Source organism: Lissotriton helveticus, chromosome 7 (assembly GCF_964261635.1).
Source record: "Lissotriton helveticus chromosome 7, aLisHel1.1, whole genome shotgun sequence".
In the NCBI taxonomy this organism is placed as follows: Eukaryota; Metazoa; Chordata; class Amphibia; order Caudata; family Salamandridae; genus Lissotriton; species Lissotriton helveticus.
The window spans coordinates 1,665,092,063-1,665,112,566 of record NC_136068.1 but is presented as its reverse complement, the minus strand read 5'-3'; the positions used below and the strand labels follow the sequence as shown (position 1 = coordinate 1,665,112,566).

At 44.8% G+C, this 20,504-nt stretch overlaps 1 long non-coding RNA gene across 1 annotated transcript; it reads right to left on the bottom strand.

Annotated features, from left to right (window-relative positions):
* Nucleotides 1–1,115: 1,115 nt before the first annotated feature.
* On the bottom strand, nucleotides 1,116–19,327 carry LOC144767604 (uncharacterized). The gene is made up of 3 exons (XR_013598279.1): nucleotides 19,275–19,327; nucleotides 4,612–4,707; nucleotides 1,116–1,266 (listed from the first exon to the last, which is right to left on the bottom strand). It is a non-coding gene; the product is annotated as an uncharacterized LOC144767604 (long non-coding RNA).
* Nucleotides 19,328–20,504: the final 1,177 nt, after the last annotated feature.

Sequence of the window (20,504 nt, the reverse complement as noted above, 5' to 3'; positions counted from 1 at the left end):
GATGGAGGACACGTAGGGACACAGAACATGGCAAAATTTACTTTTCCACACACCCACAATAGCAAAAAAATGTTTTACTTTTGAGATCCTTGATACTGCTTGCTCCATAATCAAGTTAAGTTGATGAGCATAGCAATGCACATAATGTGCATTGGGGTAAATATCTCTAACTTTTTTCTGGACTCCTCCAGAGCTGCCACTCATCACACTAGCTCCATCGTAGCTTTGAGCAATTACTTTTTTTTTGTTACTGGTCTCTGGGAAAACATTATTAAGTTCCTGAAGCAAAGTTGTGGCAATTGTATGAGCAGATGAATCTTTTAGTTGATTAAAACAATAAAATCTCTCAACAACTTTATTGCTGCCATCAATATAGCGGAAAACCAGTACGGATTGAGTCTGTGTGGATACATCAGTCGTATCATCCGCCCGGATAGCCACAAATTCAGAGCTTCGCAACTGCTGTATTATGACTTCTCTTGTTACTTCCAACATGCAGTCCAGGAGTTCATTATGGATGGTTTTGGAAGTGCCTTTAAAAACTGTTGCGGATTTTAAATGAGTGTCCATTGCACTGTCTAAGCTAGCAACAAAATCAACTAGGCCTCTAAAGATTCCTTTATTTGAAGAGCCTTCCTGCTCATCGTGACCACGTAATGCCAATTCAAAAGCGCCACAAAAAAGCACACAGTCAATCAATTTAGATAAAATGTACCTGTTTTTATCAACTTCTAGGTTATGGTTTCTTATTGCAATGCGATAACTGTCATCCAGCTGTGAAGCAATATTCATTCTTCCAAACATGGCAAGCTTTATTGAGCTATCTAGATGCGATTTACATGCCTCGTGCTTCTTTATTTTTTCAGAGAGATGCTTTAAATCCGTAACTTCTGTTTTTGTCCATGGTACTTCACCACCAAACAGTAAGCAGGGAAAGCAGAACAGAGAATTTTTTGTAGTGCGAGCAGTAAGCCAGATTTTCCTTGTATACCATGTAGAAGTGAATTTTCTAGTGTAATCTTTGCCACGTTCTTTTGTAAACTGTTCAAGCTTGATTTCAGGCTTATCAGGCCTTAAACTTTTGACCTGCATTTTCTCTTCTTCTTTCAGCCTAGAGAATGGTGTGAGGAGTAGCTGGTCAACTGTATTCATTTTGTATAACTGAAAATGAGCTAGTGATCCAAGTGGTGTGATGGAGTAGGGCAGTGCTTTGAGTCTTGCAGTAACTCTGGCCTTGCTGCCAGTTACTGGGTCAATCGCTGGCCCCTGTGAATAAGTAAACATGAGGTGTAAGCTTTGACACTAGATAGTGCATAAAGTAAAAATGAGATGCAAGATAACAGTGCACAGAACAAACAGTAGTGAGTAGTGCAAACTCACTACTATGAAACAGGCAATGCAGAATGCTAGAAAGTCCTTAATGCTAATGGCTTATTATCAAAGTCTCTGAAGTATGCCAGAAAGTGCTTTACAGACATGTTGTAATACTGCAAGGTAAAATTTAAACAGTTGCCCCATTCTTATATCTGATACATGTTATGTTATTGAAATCCATTGAAACTATAAGAACAGGACCTGCTCACGGTGATGGTTTGACTTAGAAGCATTTATCAGATTAGCACACTGGCAACATCTGCCTCACCCCAGATGTAATGGTGATATTTTTAGACTGGGACATTAATCACTAATTGCCTTTTCACACACAATGCCTGTTGCTTTGCAAATGCATCCTTGCTAGCTGCTCATGCCCATCAACAGAGCTTGTTTATGAAAAGGCATGTGTCTTAATTTACACTGCTGAATGAATAGAATTTTCGCTTTGGGGTTTATTCACTCGAAGGGATGCATCATAATCACATGTAGAGAGGAGCCACATATAATCCTGTTTTATGTAAACGTGTTTGTTAGAAATATAAACTATGTTAATGCATTTACATGCCATGTTTTAGCAATTATCTAGACGATGAACTAAATAACATAGGCTATTAATGTGATGGCTAGAATTACTCATGTGAAGATTCACAATGTTTTAGTTTTAGTTTAATACTGATGCTTCATTTTAGTTTAGATAATGAGCATTAGCAAAATTATATTGTAGGTGTGCTAAACTGAATTTATGTAATACGAATGATTGAAATACGTTCTTGTGAGTTGTGCGCTTAAATCGTAGGCCTGAAATACCAGGCCTTGGGGTAGTTCTCTTTCTGAATTAACTTTAAATTTCATGTGGACTGTGGAGTTTCTCTTTCTCACGTTTTTATTGCAGGTGGAGAAGCTTTCTCGTAGTAATAGTAATGTCCTTATTTTAGCAGCTAGGCAAGGAAAGGAGAAGTTACAACTGTATGCCATAAGGTGATAGGGCACGAGACTCCGTTTAGCAGAAAAGAAGGCATTAGTAGGGAACCAAGGACAAAATGTTGCCGAAGAGGAACATGGAGAACAGCGTAGAAACGTCCATCCTAGGCTGTGCCTATCATTGAAGTACGAAAATGAAGGGAATTCTGGCAAGGAGTGCCTAAAATAATTTGGCTTTTTTCTTTTTTCCTCTGTACCATTATACGTTTGTACTGAGATGCGCAAATGTCCTATTTTTGGCATTGTAATAAATCTAACTAACCTGTCCCAGCTGTCCGTGGGTTATTAATTATCAAGGTGAGTTACCTTGAATTGGTTTGTTGACTCAATTGATTTTCTCCCCTTCACACTCATGCTGCTTAAAAGATTCATCAGTAGGCATTTCTAGAAATATCCATTACAAATGGGCCCGACCCTTTCACTGCCATGAGGCTTACAGTATCTGTGCTGGATACAAACAATAGCCAGTGTCACATGGTTGATAGGGGCATTAGAGACATTGTTAAGTTAGCATGAGCCGGGTTGCCATGATGCTGCTTTTGCGCACAACACTACATGCTTTTGTTTTGCACGTCTCAGTTTCTACCTTTCACCTGAGAACACTTTGCTGTGCTTATTCTCTATCTGTTCCTGGAGTTTAGTCTGAACACTGTGAGCAAGGTGGATAAACAATGTCTCTTGTTATTCTGTTCTGGACAGGCCCTTGAGCCTAGACAAAACATAACAGTGCAGCTGCTACAGGCGGTAACTTCTACTTTGGTATTGTGGGGATGTGCGCTTAGGTGACACATACTTGGAGAGGGACCGTTCCATGGAGAAGAGCAAGTGCAACACGCACCTGTGATGCAGCAATACGATCTATGTCCTGAGGCATGGAGTTTGCTGACAAAGGCGAGAGATCTTCTCTTATATAATATTATATATTCCTGTTCACATTTCAGGACTGCTACAGCATCCACTTTTAGTAGTACTTGGACTATCCTGGCAGAATGTCTTTCCTCTGTGGTAGCAGCAAAACCAGTGGCAAAACAAATTAAAAAATGAAATGCATGGAAACACCAACGAAGTTGTGTCTAGTTACTATGATATGACATATTACCATATACTTACCAAGGGGAGGGAGGGAGCTTAGGCACTGTAGTCCTTTTTCCACTGTCTTCATATAATGACGTCTCCCTTTATGATGTATGGCCTTACTGCAGTGCTAACCATATTGGTAATATGTCTCTTTTTGCTTGTTGTGGCACGTATACTGCATCGAAGAGGACATTAATTAAAATAAATGGTTAAAACTATCTTCGTGTTTCTGTTTGATCTTATTGTGGATGAGTATGAGTAAGGGAGCAAAAAGGTGTGTCTTGTGTCCGTGATTCCTGAGAGATCCGAGAGTGTTGTGTTCTGGGGTGTCCTATCATTTGTTACTCCGGGTGTGATAGGAGAGTGAGTGAGACACTATAGCTAGTCGGTCCTGGGCTCTTGGGTAATAAGGCGGTAGGAAGGCACAACCCCTATGCACCAAGATCTCATAATCCTGTGCATAGTTCTGCATATGAGCAGAATCCCTGCAACACCAGCAAGCAGTTCATATGAAGTAGGGAAGAATACAGCTAGAAATCATGACTTTAAACAATGGCAACATAAAGAGCCCTAGTAGATTAGGATTCATCCTGTAGACAAAGTATGCATGCCATGAAAAAGAATAAAGACAAAATTCCCTTAAGCAGAACATTAAGTAACATGGATTGAGTGACTGCAGTGGATTCATTCACCCAATAACATAACACAAACTAAACTACTAAGAAAAAAATAAAATATTGTCTCACACAGCAGGTTGCCAAATACACAGTGACATTACATTAAACAAGATCTCAAAGTCCTGCATAGATAGGAGAACAAACAGACTAAATGGGACCTGTTAATCTTTTGTGCTGTTAATTTATACACATATAAGTATCATCATTACCAATGCCCCACATTACAAGAATATGCTCACTATTTACAAACCCTTTGCAATGACATGTTTCTATTCCAACTAATTTCAACTACAGTCACTAGCTGAGTGGGTCTTTCAAGGGTAGCCCTTTATTTAAAAGCGCCCACACTGCGTACTGCGCTAACAACACTTTCCTAACTCCAGTGACGCACCATCCACATTCCTACTCAGTACCAAACTTCTCTCCGCCACTCTCCCCTTTTTAAACACCCAACACCACTGCAGGATTGTAGCTTTACCTAAAGGTAGACATCCAGGCTCACCTTTCTGCAGGGCTTCCACTTCCTGTTCACCTTTCAGGACTGCTACAGCGTCCACTTTTACTAGTACTTGGACTATCCTGGCAGAATGTCTTTCCTCTGTGGTAGCAGCAAAACCAGTGGCAAAACAAAACAAGCAAACAAAAATGAGAATTAATAAGAGGGAAGGGTTTTCACATCATTCTGTGTCCATCAATATCCACTGTGTCTCTTTTTTCTTATATGTGGGAAACTCTGTGTCATTTAGTACACAGCAGAGACACAGGACCCCAGGATCTCAGGTCCTTGGGATTTACCACATCCGAGTTTATTTGTAACCTTCAGGATTCAATTTCTACTCCTGGCCTAACTCTAAAAACCCAGTTATTCAAGTTCATGAAGTGTCTATTGCAGCAGACGACTGCCTTTTATGACATTCGTGGAATAAAGACTTTACCCTTTTACACCCCCAGCCACTTCACCAGCCTTGGCAGGTGCAGCTCCAATATGCCCAGTCCTATATTGCCCCTCAGTGTAAATCTGTCTCAGCCCTCTCCTTCCCTTCCCTCCCCAGTTATAGCTCTTTGACCCCTTCTTCTAACCCCACATCTGCTCTGAACTCTCCTACCAGGGACCATCACTGCAGAGAGCTGCTGGTTGCATTTCTCCAATCCCAGACTCCTGATGGCCTTGCTCAATGTTGCTTTGCTTAGGTAGAATTACAGCTCCTCTCTAGTGACTGACTCCCACACTTACTTCCTGCACCCTGGGCGCCAATGACACCCTGTGGTATTTCTATGATCTCCACAGAAACACTACAAATCCTGTATCTGCACAGCCACTTTCCAGTTAAGTTGAGTGGACGACAGGTCTTGTGTGCATGTGAGAGTATGTGTGTGACAAAGCATGCCTATATGTGTGCCTGTGTGATCCCATTTCTATGGGTAGAATGATTGTTGGGGGCCGTGGCACACGGAGGCATAATAATTGCCACATCATAGTGTAGTAGTTCAGAACTTACTGAGTTGGGCAACCCAGCCCTTACAGCATCCCGCATACTGACTGGTGGTGGACTGAGGCAATAGATGCAGGGCAGTGGTGGGCCAGCATGGGGATGGAATGAGCAAGGCCTGGAGCTTTGGGAGCTGGGAGCTTAATTTCCCTCATGTCTTTCTTCACAACATTCACACTCACATGTACAGCCAATTTCCGATCACCAGACAACCCTTGTGCAGAAAATTAATTTAGTTATGATCGTAGCAGTTTTCAGATTCGCAGCCTCTAGCTTGAACCCTCTAGATAGAAACATACTGCTCTCCATGCTTCCTTGAATAAAAGTTGTATCTCTTAACACCGATTTTTGGCTCATCCATAAAACTGTTAGCAAAGTAGTTTTTCACAGCTTCAATACAATTATTCCATCTACACAAATCTTGTCTTGTAAAAATTAGTTCATGCTGGAACTTTTGTCTTACTATCCATCACTGCAAGAAAATTTCAAATACCCAACTATACTTGTGTCCAGGACATTGTAGAAAATACGTGGATTATTTAAAACCCTTCCTGGATGCCATATTTTATTGCCAAAAACTATACCTGTTCTATCCTGCTTAACACATAAGTTGCCATCAATATATAAATATAAAAAATGTTGCACTCAAAAGTTGTTGATATTTATAAGTTAATACTGCCAACAAAACCAAAAATAAAACCCTTTAGTCTGCACACCTCAAGATATGGTCATATTTCTACTGGTTAAAATAATCCTATGTGAGCAGCAGCTCACCCACAGACCTCTGCAGCTGGTGCATTCACTTTATGATACACTCCTGGGAGTGGATCCTGTAACCAGTAGATCACCCACAGACCTCTGCAGCAGGTGCATTACCCCTCCATGATCAGTTGATCCCCCACTGACCTCTGCAGCAGGGACATTATCCCTCCGTTACTCTCCGGAGAGTGGACCCTGCGAGCTGCAGAATACACAGACCTCTACGGTAGGGGCTCTGAAACAGGAGTCCATCAGATGCCACCCACTTTACTGGCAGGTTGCAAAGACCAGTCCTGGTACTATAGCTTGATTGTTAATTTTCCCAGATGCAGAGATGTGTGTGCACAATACTTGCACTTCACAAGTCCACATCCATTTCCAGCAATACAGCTCAGCCGGTGAATGCACTGGTGCAGAGTTTTGTGAGCTGACTACTGTTCAAAGGTGTGGATTCATGTGAAAATGGAGCATATACCTTCTTTTCATTTCATTTGCTGTGGATCAATCATCACCAGTACCTAATTTAAACCAGTTGTTTCCAATGTTCAGCACCGGCACTTAATCATCAACATTGGTGCTTTTTATGAGCACCAGTTAAGGACACATTCATTTATTAGTTTATTCATGTATTAGTCAAGTGACTTGCCAATATTGAGTACTCCAACTACATATACATCACTTACCTTTATATACACATTTAAGATTACAGGGTATCATTGCATAGTGCTCAGGCCCATTTTATGATCTCAGTTCTTCCCCGACCACACAGGTGAAACCACCTGCAACCCTCAGTGACAGTTCCCAATCTTTGCTGCTTGGTTAACCGGACACCTGCTAGGAACCTGATCCTCCCCACCACCACGTATTCAGGGAGGTACCGTACCCCATGCAGTGTAACTGTGATCCTACACTCCCGTCCTGGTGTGTAAAATTGTCAGTATAGCATGAAGCCTGTCTGACAACCTCAGTGCTGTTCTGGAGGTAATACTGCAGAGGTGTGGTAACCTTAAAAAATTAGTAGGTGCCATGGCCTGTGACAGCTACAGCACCCACAGCAAAGCCTTAAGATGAGGAGGTAAGGGTGGGTGGGCACCGCTAGAGCCCTTGGACGCCCCAGTCCTATTGTCACGGAGACAAAGAGGGATGGCCAAGCATGGCAGACATTGATGATTCCTTTGTAGGGTCCAGCATACATAAGATGGTCTTCGCATTTTTGAGAATTTGGATTTTTAACTTCAATTTGGCGATATCAAACTTTATAAGGGCTGGGAGACAGCAATGTTATCTGGCTTTGTAATGTACCACAAGGTTGCAGGCTGCTTCACAGCATATGTGCTTGGAAGATTTTATGGTCTTACAGAGTACCTGGAAGCTTGTTTAAAAGAGTCGGAGAATTCAAAGAATCTAGTGTGAGCGAGGAAAATAAGGGACAACCCTAGGCTTTCACTCCATAGATGGGACAGTCTGAATGAAAAATGACACATAAACTCTAAAGGTGCACGGTAAAAGCAGGGAGCTGGATGGTAAAATAGTTCCAGTTCCACCCTAAAACCCAGAGAGATCCATGCCCATCAAGTAGAATTATAATTTTATTCGGATAACAATATTAATAAAGAAATTAACCTTTGAGTTGCGCACATTGGTGAGACAGGTGCATATTTGATGTGTGTTTGCGCAAGCCAGATTAGATTTCCAGGTAGCTAATATCACTTTGCAGATCAAGAGTTCTATTTTCTCTTTTACATTTGAAATAAGGGCCAAGAAACACAAATATGCAGACTACTGTGGGCGATAAGACTGGGTGGGGTGGTCAAAATTAATACTCACAGGCACTGCTAAGCCACCAAGGGAGAGCCGTACGGAGTCCACCCAAGTGCGACAGTGGATCGGCCAAAATACATTTAAAGGGCAGAAGTATGTGAATTTCAGGAAAAGTGAAATTACGTCCGTAGCTTAAATCTTGGAAAAATATTAATGCCAACTGCACTATGAACGCTCTTCTTTTTCTGAAAGCTTGTTATTGAACCCACAGGCCCTGTTTATGTTTCTCTGTCTGAATGCATATTCTTCACAGCTTCAGAGGCAATCGTCATGCAGAAATTAAAGGCAGCTCCTCTCGAGCTCTACGGCTCAGTCACTCAGATAAATGATGTTCACTTCACACTTTAAGCCCGTGTTAGTATATCCCTGGAAACCCAAAGGACTGACACAGCTGAGGGCCATTAATAGAAGGCATTACAATCACACGTGCAGATTCAAGTCACAAGTAAACACTCAAGTAAAAATTGCTGCGAGCCATGAAACGCAAAGCAGGATATTTTGGAATAAAGTATGACCGATTTCCTTTAAGTGATAACACCAGCCTGGAAAACACTCTGCTTATTTATATTAATAATTTTACAGACATGGCTGTATCTCACACAGAGCCAGCCAGCAGCAGCAATCATGGCATGGATGTGCTCTGTAAAAACAATTTTTTTAAAATCACGTCCTGACTGCGCCAACAGCACAGAGTGGAGAGTGCTGTTTATGGAGCTGTCAAGCAGGAAAATCTAAATACGCGGCCGGCAGCTGGTGCCAGGTCACGCCGATGTCATGTACAACATGGGCCAGTTTGCCACTTCACCCACCCGAAGTTTGACCATTAAAGGATAGTAAAATAACTTTTTAACAAGTTCTGCACATTTAAGGGACATGACCGAAAGTTCTGCGCTAAGCTCTCGTGGTTCCAGAATCTGTGCGCAAGTACCTCTTCCAGCCCAGACTTCATGTCTTGTAGATGCAGAAATTTATATGCATAAAGCTGGACTCATGGAGCTCAGAGCAGCAATCCTGGCATTTCTCAGAGTGCTCCTTTTTTCCCAGGTCAGTACAAATAGTTTATTCATATTCGACGCTTTAATAATCATTATTTTGTAATAGGATAAGCAGAACAACAAATTCCAGAATGCAAAGAAAAAACTGCACTTGAAGAGTTACGTGGAACTGGGTAAAGTGCGAACTCTGCAGAGTTGCGGTGCTCTCCCTTCTCAGCATGGCTACTGCACTGTAACTGCACTTCTCAGGGCACTGGGGTAACAGACATCCATGCAGCTCCTGTGGTGGGGGGCTTGTTTTCCGTACTTAAAGGGGGGAGGGGCTCAGGCACTTTCAGGACCAGCACAACCGCTAACCATCGCACTCCTCAAAGTGTGACAATTGAGACTATTCTAGGCTCCCAAACCAAAGACTGGCTTAGACAGAAAGTATTAGCCATTTTCAATGTATATTGAATCAATAAATAACTGTGACTGTGATCATCCCTAAATTAGACAGAAAACGCCACCATGTGACAGACTGCCATAAGTGTAGGTGTTGAAAATTAATGGGGCAGATTTACAAGCTCCCTGCGCCACCAGACGCAGGGGGCTCCCGCTCCTCCATATTTACAAGGAGAAGAAAAGCCACCCTGCGTGACTTTTCCTCTCCTTGTAAATATGGCCCCTTCACATCATGGAAAAAGCACATCTCCAGATTTATGAGAAATCATAAATCTGGAGATGCGTGTGAATGCTATGGCACCCTAAAGGTGGCGTAGCGAGGCACGATGAGGAGAAATGTTTTTATTTCTCCTAGTTTTTTCCTCTTTCAATGCGTGCTGCAAAATCTCCCTACGACGCAGGCATCCTTGCACCATGGTGCAAGGGTGCCTGCGCCAGCGCATGGCTGCAGTATGTGCACCAGTGCAGGGGAAGCACAGAGATGCAACATATTCTTGTAAATATGTTGCATCTCTGTGCTTTCAAAAGTAACGCAGCACGGCGCCGCAAAATGACTTGCTGCACTGTGCTGCGTTACTTTGTTGTAAATCTGCCCCGAAGAGAGATAAACTACAGGTAAGTGCTGGTGCTGAGCACCGGAAAACACTGGCTCAAATTAAGCACTGGATATAGCCCTTACGAAAACAATGTGCAAGAAAGGGTTATTGGCATTCGAAATATTTTTACGTCTCTGTGGGATTTAGGATGCAGTCTGTATGCCTTAGCTAGGGCAAGGTAGAGTAATAAAGATGATAAATGGGGAGAAGGGGTCCGGGTGGTGGAACTGAGATGAGATAGTCAAGAGCTGGTGAAGGAGAGGATAAAACTAGAATCATTGGGAGGTGAAATGAGGAACATCCTTAGGTGAGGAAAAGGTCAGGCTGAGGGAGGAATAGGCAATGAGGGAGACATAAGATTCAGGACAATGATTAGGTGGAAAGAAGAACACTATGTGGAAATAACTAGGTGGATTAAAAAAATTGAAATGTTTTTGGAAAATGTACAACTGGGCATACTGAATGGGCTGAATCAGCAGCAGTGACGAGCATGGCATTGCATTAGACAAAAATAGTAGCGAACTGGACAAATATTGCTCTTTGAAATACCATCCTTTGTCATACTTGTCATGAAATGATTTGGTCACAACATGCACCATTTCACTATCAAAATGATTGTGTGAATAGTGCTCCCTGCTGTAGGATCATGTGATGCAGTCTAGTGGTTGGGGGGGTGGAGTTAAAGGTAGGAGCAGGAACGGGAGGAGCCGGGGACAGGAACTAGGGCAGTTAGAGTAGGGACAGGGAGGACACTGGAAGTATACAATAGTGATCCAATAGTGTCTGTATTTATTTGTAGCACGATGCTACAACTGGCGACGAGGGTGGGATCTGCATGACTGCAACCCACAGAGAATCAGGAGAGTGCCCTGTCCCCTGCAGCATCGAGAAAAGGAGCCCGCTGCCGTGTGGTGCTATTGCCTGAAAGAAGAGTACAGCAGCAGGTGACCCTGCCCCTCCAGTGACCGTGAGGAGCCCAGAGGGAGACACTACCACGAGCGCTGAAATGCTCGAAAGAAAGAAAGAAAAGCCATTCGCGCCGAAAGCGCGAGTCCCGCCGGATGCGTGCAACTTGGCACCCTTGAGAGAACAGGAGTCGGGAGCCCACTCCGACTCTGTCCAGCAACCCCAGAGCAAGACGAAGGTCCCCCGACGTAGAGGACGCTGTCCCCAAGAGCCTGGTGACAAGCGCTGCCGAGCGCGCTACAATTAAAGCCCGGGTGCCGTCGGAGGTCGGAAAACCTCACGCCCGATGCGTGCGCTTTAGCACGCTGTCGGCGAAGAAGAGCGGGAACTTGAAAAGTAAGGAGAAATCGGGAGCCCACCCCGCTCCTGCCTAGTACCCTGGTGACCAGAAGGCGCCTGGGGCACTGCGGAAGCCCCGTGGGTGTGCCCAGAAGCAAGAGCGCTGTTCGCGCCAAACGGAAGAAAAAGCTCACCCCCGATGCGTGAGACAGTGCAGGCGCGCCTACCGAAGGAAGTCGGGAACTCACCCCAATCGTGCCTGGCTGCTCCGGTGCCCGAGGAGCATCTGAAGGATTGTTGAAGGTGAGCTGCATGAAGAAAATTGGCTGCCGGTGAGTGCCGGTGAGTGCCGAGGAACGTGGGAGCCTGGAGAGTGAATGGCAATCAAATCTCGTGGAGAACGAGATTTCGAGTACGGAGGCCATTTTGAAGTCAGGCTGTCCCCACCAATCCCTGTCGAGGCCTAGAAGCGCCCATCTTGGAGTCAGGCAAACTTCAGTTTAATAAACAAACATTGGCAACTGTGAAAAGCAAGCATTGGCAACCGTAAGGAAACAAACCTGGGGAAATGTAAAGAACAAGCACTAGCAAAGACAAGAAGAGAAATGACAAACAAGCATTGGTACATGCAAAGAAACAAACATTGATACATGGAGATAAACAAGCACTGGCAAGAGTAAATAAATCAAGCATTGGCAAGATCAAAGAAACAAACATTGGCGAGAAACAGCAAACCGGCACGAACACCGACAAATGCGATGCAACAAACATTGGCCAACGCAAGTGAAGAAAAGAAACGAGCACAGACACATGCAAGAGCTAGGCAGAAACGATAAGTGGACACAAATAGTCACGAGCAAATGCAAGGAGTATAATAAGTGACAAGCCCAAGCAAATGAAAGAGGCGTAATAAGGAAACATAAACAAGCACTGGAGAGAAGAAGCAAACAAGCATAAGCAAACTCAAGCAACAGATAAAGGTGATGGTGAACACATACCGAAGAGCGTAAAAGGGAGAGGAGCTGCTGAACAGAATCGCACGAGGATCAGAAGAGGGCAAGACTGCGAAGGACAGTCCCAGAGACAAGCACAACATACACTGAAGTGACTGGAGGTCTTGCACTAGTGCACAGGGAACGCCCGAACGAACAAAGGTGTCAAACGTGCCCAGCATCACCGCGGAAGAGTTGGTAGCCACCCGTCACTAGCCTGCGATTCGAAAGAGAAGGAGCCCTGTGTCTAGCACAGTGCGGCTGGATGGTGGACATTTCGGAGCGCAAGAAATCCAAGTTCTATTCACTGGCGCATACTGTGGTGTTTGCAAAGATCATCAACGTCCCAGCAAATGACCAGACCGAAGGCCTTGACTAAAGAGGATCAGCTAAGAAGACGAGAAGACGAGTGAACGGCCCGTGCCTTGCGAATATAATCGATCTGAATCCTCCTCTCATGGCGGGGGAAGGAGTTGCACAACGGCGCAACCCTTCCATCAGAATACCACCCCCAGGGGTGCGGTATGATACTTGGAGTCTGTGTCTCGAACGGAACCGATGGCTGGCAACATTGGGTGACTTCCTAGACGCCAATGGTGAACAAAGAGAGAGAAAATGTCTAATGCTACTCCTCCATCTGGTGGGTCCTGAGGGCCGATACCCAATCAGAACATTCTCCAAAGAAGATACAGAAATCTATGAGAGACTCCAAGAGAAGCTATGTGCCCATCTCTCCGCACAAGCAGATGTGGATCAGGACCGCATCGTCTTCAACACAGCTCGGCAGGAACCAGGCGAACCACTGCCAACCTTCATCAGTCGGTTGCAAAACCTGGTACAAGGCTGCCATTTCAACACCTTTACGAATGAGGACGCAGTTCGACTCCGGATAATTGAAGGCTGCGCAAACTCCGCAACAAAGCACAAGATCCTGCGAGAGCATTGGTCGTTAGAAGAAATCATTAGGAAGGCTGAAATGGGAATGCACGTCAAGGCAAGAGACAGATCAACGGACCCGGCTCTGAAGGCAAAATGTCCAGATACCTGGACAGATAAATCTCGGAAGACAAACAAAACAAAAAGGAGAGAGAGGGAAGGTAGACCAGCAAAACGACAACGGGAGAGACAAAGTGACAAAGGAAGTGACGAGGAGTACTCCGAGTCAACCAGTCAAAGGAAAACCTCAAGGAGTTCTTCACCCTCAAGGTGTCATTCAAAGTCTGATGAGGAGGGAGCGTCAAGTGGGACAGATCGCACTCCTGGACAAGATGGCAACCTGCACAACAGGAGGGTAAGGAAGACAAACTATAGAAGAAGAGATCAAAATGGTCAACTCTGGAAATCGGCGCAGGAACACTCTTCGTCAAGTCGTGAAGATGAGTCCGAAGGAACATCCAGCAGGAGAACACACCACACACGTATCATGGGTGTCCGAGCACCAAACAAAGGGGAAGAAGAAACAGGTCGCATAAGACGAACTGATCCTTCCGAAGAAACAGGTCGCATAAGACGAACTGATCCTCCCCAACAACGAACAGGAAAAGACCAACGCATCAATGGCACCCGTGACAACGAAGAAACTAAGAAGGAGTCGCTGACATCGCGTGAGACGGGCAAAGATGAAAAACCTCGAGATCAAACACAAAGAACAAGCACGTGGTGGCTGAACAACTTCTCAAATGAAACAACACCAAAGACAAGTCGACGAAGGCGCCCGGAGAAGCGTCTTAAAGACAACCCTGAGACAAAGAACAACGTGTCACGGCCTACTCATTTTAGAAATCCATTACTCGATACCCTCTCTAAGGAACGCTTTAAAAGGGGCATGGTCAGGAACTCCTCTGATTCAGAGAGCGCGTCTGTCCGATCCTGGAAGTCGACAAAAGACTTCTCTGAACCAGAAAGCACGTCTGTTCAATCCCGTGAGTCGACCGAGTCATGGTGCCGACAACAGCCATGGCGTCAACCACCCGAACGCACCATGGAACCAAAGGACATCCTTCCCCTCAAGAGCAACATGTCACACACTAAGGTCTCTGAATACTCAGCCACTCCACAAGACAACCTGTCATGTCAGTCACAAGTATATCCAGACATAGATCAGACACCGTCACCCCTGAAGGGGTCCGCGAGGCTAACTCAAAGGACCAAAAAACAAAGAAGGTGTGTGGAGGGTCAGGGGGACTGTTTATTGACCTGTCTACTCGCTCCCCAGTCTTACATATACAATACACAAAAAGAGTAGATCAAGTCTAGGAGAAATGGGTGTCTGTACTAGCAAAAACGCGGTACTAATGGTGAGTTTGTGAAACAAAGAGTGCCACACATAAAATCTATTGGTGGCAGGAGGCTGATAGAATTCCCATCAGACCACCCATGAGGTGGAGTTTGCGTCACGTGGGAGTTCATAATCATGCCATCCTTAGTCCGACCAAATAGTGCCGGTACAGAAAGCAATGACAAAAAAACGTGATCATTATGTACATCCTAAAAGTAATGTAAACTAAACAAGTGCAGTGCTCAAAATTAAATTAAAAATTGGCTACCCAGACTCCAGGTGACGTTTTGAACCAGAAGTCCGAGTGTCCAAGATTAAAAACACGCTAGGTAGTTAGACTACCCTGTGGCGCTAGGTAATGTGGTCGACATGTTTCAGCCTTCAGGGTATCTAACCCGGCTTTCTTCAGGACCTCTTTATAACAAATCTCGCTACTGCGACTACAGATAGATTTCATTATAATAATAATAACAAACATGTACTTGAAAAGTTACATATATATCAAAACTTTGGATACTTAATTGTCCACTGATGGAAAAGTAATAAATCTTCTTCCTATCAAAAAACCAAAAAGACAAAATGTTGGACACCACCAAGTACCACAAGAAAACACCATAGCATACACACGTAGAGATAATACAGACACACCTGCATGAATAATTTACATTCTGCATTCAAGAAAAGCATAATAGCTTAATCACATTGAGGAATTGCCTCACAGTGATACTCACCCAGCTTTGTGTGGGTGATGGCCTCACCTCACCCGGCAACCGCTCGGGAGTATGAGGCCCCGCTCTGTAGTGTAGAAAAAGGCACAGTAAGCACACATCTTTACCGTGCCTGTCCAATCACCCTACACTTAAAATCCAACAGACATATGGTAGCTGCAACTCTGTCTAGAACGTCACCGACAAACACTAGAGCCTACAAGATGGGTATAATGTCACTCATGTTTGCAACATTAGATCTTCCTGCGTGCCTCTAAGTGGCTCTATTTAACGTGATATATTTACAACCATGGACTATTGTTAGACCAAAGTGCCTCAATATTGGATGGACTTATTAACAGCCACCCTAGGTCATAACCTGAGCCTATCTCAAAGTTTAAATTCACAGAGAGATACATATGTGCACAGGATTGTCAGCGAGCAAGGCCATAAACCCACCCGAATAATGATGGGGACAGGGGCTCGAACAACTGTGGCTGACTCATTGGTACCACGTACGAGGCAGAGCTAGGCCCTTGCCGTCTTACCTATCCGTCGGTGCCTCGGAATTGGTGGCGAGCGGAAGTGGAGGTAAAACGCGGAAGAAGCCTACCTCCTTAAATAAACGCCTCGAATGAGGCAACAATCCCTCTAAAACGTATCCCATTGGCGAAGCATCATACAAACAGTGTCCAGTCAGTTAGAGTGCGCGGCCACAGAGGAGAGGCCGCTAGCTTGTGGCGCATGCGCGGAAAGGTGAGGGATACTACTCTTTCCCGCATGTGCAGAAAGTGATTAACGTAAAAACCACTAGATACAATTAAAGGTAACAGTCATATCGTATCACGTCGTGTGAATCACAGTAAAGATGAATTGCCCATATACCAACTTGCTTATGAGATGGATTATCTTTATAAATAATAATGAGTAAATAAACCGATGTTTTCTTTCAACATGAACGTCACTGAGGACTGATGTAAAACTTCTGGGGGAGCCACTGCTCCACTCATATGTGCTTGGCTAGTCCCACAAAATAGAATAGCCAGATCTGTGAAACTGGAGATCCCCGATATCATCAAGAATGAAACATTACCCTCTATCACTAGTATACAAGCATGTATCAAGAAAGGGACCTGGTCTTCAAGGCCCATGCCATTCAGGGAGACATTCACCTAGGGTGGCTGTTAATAAGTCCCTCCAATATTGAGGCACTTTGGTCTAACAATAGTCCATGGTTGTAAATATATCACGTTAAATAGAGCCACTTAGAGGCACGCAGGAAGATCTAATGTTGCAAACATGAGTGACATTATACCCATCTTGTAGGCTCTAGTGTTTGTCGGTGACGTTCTAGACAGAGTTGCAGCTACCATATGTCTGTTGGATTTTAAGTGTAGGGTGATTGGACAGGCACGGTAAAGATGTGTGCTTACTGTGCCTTTTTCTACACTACAGAGCGGGGCCTCATACTCCCGAGCGGTTGCCGGGTGAGGTGAGGCCATCACCCACACAAAGCTGGGTGAGTATCACTGTGAGGCAATTCCTCAATGTGATTAAGCTATTATGCTTTTCTTGAATGCAGAATGTAAATTATTCATGCAGGTGTGTCTGTATTATCTCTACGTGTGTATGCTATGGTGTTTTCTTGTGGTACTTGGTGGTGTCCAACATTTTGTCTTTTTGGTTTTTTGATAGGAAGAAGATTTATTACTTTTCCATCAGTGGACAATTAAGTATCCAAAGTTTTGATATATATGTAACTTTTCAAGTACATGTTTGTTATTATTATTATAATGAAATCTATCTGTAGTCGCAGTAGCGAGATTTGTTATAAAGAGGTCCTGAAGAAAGCCGGGTTAGATACCCTGAAGGCTGAAACATGTCGACCACATTACCTAGCGCCACAGGGTAGTCTAACTACCTAGCGTGTTTTTAATCTTGGACACTCGGACTTCTGGTTCAAAACGTCACCTGGAGTCTGGGTAGCCAATTTTTTATTTTTTATTTAATTTTGAGCACTGCACTTGTTTAGTTTACATTACTTTTAGGATGTACATAATGATCACGTTTTTTTGTCATTGTTTTCTGTACCGGCACTATTTGGTCGGACTAAGGATGGCATGATTATGAACTCCCACGTGACGCAAACTCCACCTCATGGGTGGTCTGATGGGAATTCTATCAGCCTCCTGCCACCAATAGATTTTATGTGTGGCACTCTTTGTTTCACGAACTCACCATTAGTACCGCGTTTTTGCTAGTACAGACACCCATTTCTCCTAGACTTGATCTACTCTTTTTGTGTATTGTAACTCAAAGGACCTACAAAAGGAAAACAGAGACAGTGGACCTTAGTCACCGGACGGGAAGGGACCAGCCAGCCACTCCGCAAGGAAAGCCGGACATGTCAGTAGAGAGAGATCATCAGATGAGAGAGAAACATGCCTATGCACAGATAGCCCACGAGTTCGCCAGACAACCCGAGGCCGTGAATGAGTTATCGAACCAAACCAAGACAGTCTCGTCAGATAGCACCGTACTGTCTGGTATACATGACCCTGAATTGGAGGGCAGTGTTGCCCTCGACCGGACTAGACAAAAAGAAGTAAAAGTAAATGCGGCGAATGAGTTACCGAACCAAACCAAGACAGTCTCATCAGATAGCACCGTACTGTCTGGTATACATGACCCTGAAATGGAGGGCAGTGTTGCCCTCGACCGGACAAGACAAAAAGAAGTAAAAGTAGATGCGGGTGCTCGGAAGAGGACCAGAACATTATCCACTCATGAAAGAGATCGAGCATCTGAACCAACAGTAGTTACACCACAGGAAGGAAACATGAAGACTGCGGAATGTGAGAGTAAACAATTCACACGCAGCGTGGTCAAGAATGCCCTGATTAAGACAACGGAAAGATTGACCAAAGCCAAGCCCACCACTGATTCGACACTACTGAGGCTTGAAGAACAGGCTGTCTGCCAACCCGTGTGGTGGATTGAAGAACTGCGAACACTGAGGACATTAAGCTCATTTTGTTAAGAAAGGGGGAGATGTAGGATCGTGTGATGCAGTCTAGTGGTTGGGGGGTGGAGTTAAAGGTAGGAGCAGGAACGGGAGGAGCCGGGGACAGGAACTAGGGCAGTTAGAGTAGGGACAGGGAGGACACTGGAAGTATACAATAAAGCTCCAGTTCAAAGATCCAATAGTGTCTGTATTTATTTGTAGCACGATGCTACACCTGCTAACAATTTGCCTATTCAGATTTCTCATTGAGAGCATATTCTGCATAACTACGCCTTGAGACCTTGAAATAAACAAATAAACAAACCATTGGTCCTCCCTGTACAAAACGGAACTTATTGCACTGCAGTCAGTCTCTCTGTGTGCCCAGCCAGAGCCTCCTAAAAGTGACCCCCTTTCACCTCTCCTGTCGATGGCCTGCCTGCTTCCTGCTGCCAGTGTGAGTCCAGTCCCCAGAGCTCCCCTGACCCCTGCCCCCCTTAATTGCTCCCCAGATCCTGCCAGCTGGAAAGTTTCCCTTTTCCAGCCTTCTTAGCTTTGTGTTTCAGGAACAGACAGGAAGAGGCTGCTTGCTGACTCAGGCTGCCTCGATGAAAGTGTGCAGAGTGCAGGACGGTGCTTGACTAATTTAGAAGGAACACGGCCGGGCCTTTCACTGGCAGTCTGCCTGGGTAAGGCCCGGCCCATGTTCCTTAATATTTAGTCACCCAGGCAGCTTTCAAATAAATTTGTTCAGGCTGCGTGAAGCTGCAGCCATCCACTGTCATGATTAGTCGGGTCAGGAAAGGTCACTCATAACAACAACAATGCTAATACTTACTTAATAATCAGTGCTCCCCCTGCCTCATCGATATGTTCTCTTGCTCCGGGCTCACTCGTGACTGCAGACAGAGTGCACGTCCCAAGCTGGAAAATTCTGGAAGACCCCTCCCCCAGACCCCAGCACCCAATCAGTAATCAAAACAACAACTGTCACTGGGTCTCTCGAGGAAGAGGCAGAGGCCCAGCCCCACCCCACTACTTTCCCTGAAGCTGAACTGGCCCACCCCCAGCCATTGCAATGAATTGGGAGCTTCAGACTCCTCCCTGGGCTCCACGAAGTTCGCCCAAATGCAAAGCTGTATTCTGGCAGTGATACACAGGTCCTGCCCCCCTGTGTGTCATCACTGCTCTGCTTTCTGGCTCCAGGGCGAAGAATTTTTCGCCCTGCCAAAAGCATGCACAGCAGAGGCAGAGGCAGCCAAGAGCCATTATCCCCCCACCCCCTCAAGGAAAACCCAGATTTGCCCGTGTTTGTTCACCGAGCAGCCAGCACAATTTATTTCTAGCTGCTTGGTGTTTCACCTCACATTTTTTAAATCCCCCAAGGGTGGTAGGACGGCGCCCATCTCGCCCATGAACACCAGCCACCCCTGGGCCTGACCCGTTTCTCTCTCCTCTTCACTTCATTTCTCTTTCCAAACTCATAAAAGCATAGACTTGAATTCCCCCAAATTGTTTTGTGCTTGCTTTCGCACTGGTTTCCAAATGAGATCCACGATATCAGTAAATTTACTGGCCCGGGGAGCCTTTCTGCTGAGTATGGCGAATTATTAATATTTCACACACTCAAAGTGCTCACAACTTCCCCAGAAAGCAGACGGCTTCTTAGAAAATGCCAGTCGCATTCATGAGCAAGTTTTCATGAAAACACTACTACTGCTTTACAATACTGCCAATAACATATAGCATTTCTATCTTGGTCAAAAAGTACTTCTACTTGTGGACTCTGAACTTTTGTCAACACTCTGAGCAGCTGACAAACGCCACAAGCATAATCAATACTTGACAAGCCAACTGGGAACAGCCATACACGTGGTATCAAAGATATTTAGCTTTTCTCACTTACTTTCCTGTAACAGGAAATGCCAAAGCGTTATGAGAAAGTGCATAAGTGCCAATGAATGACAAGATCAGGGACCGAAGGTACGCCTCTTTAGGGCATAAGGTGTAGGGGCGTCCTGCCCTTGAGGGTTCCTGCTCCCTAAAGGCATGTTTATAGCCATC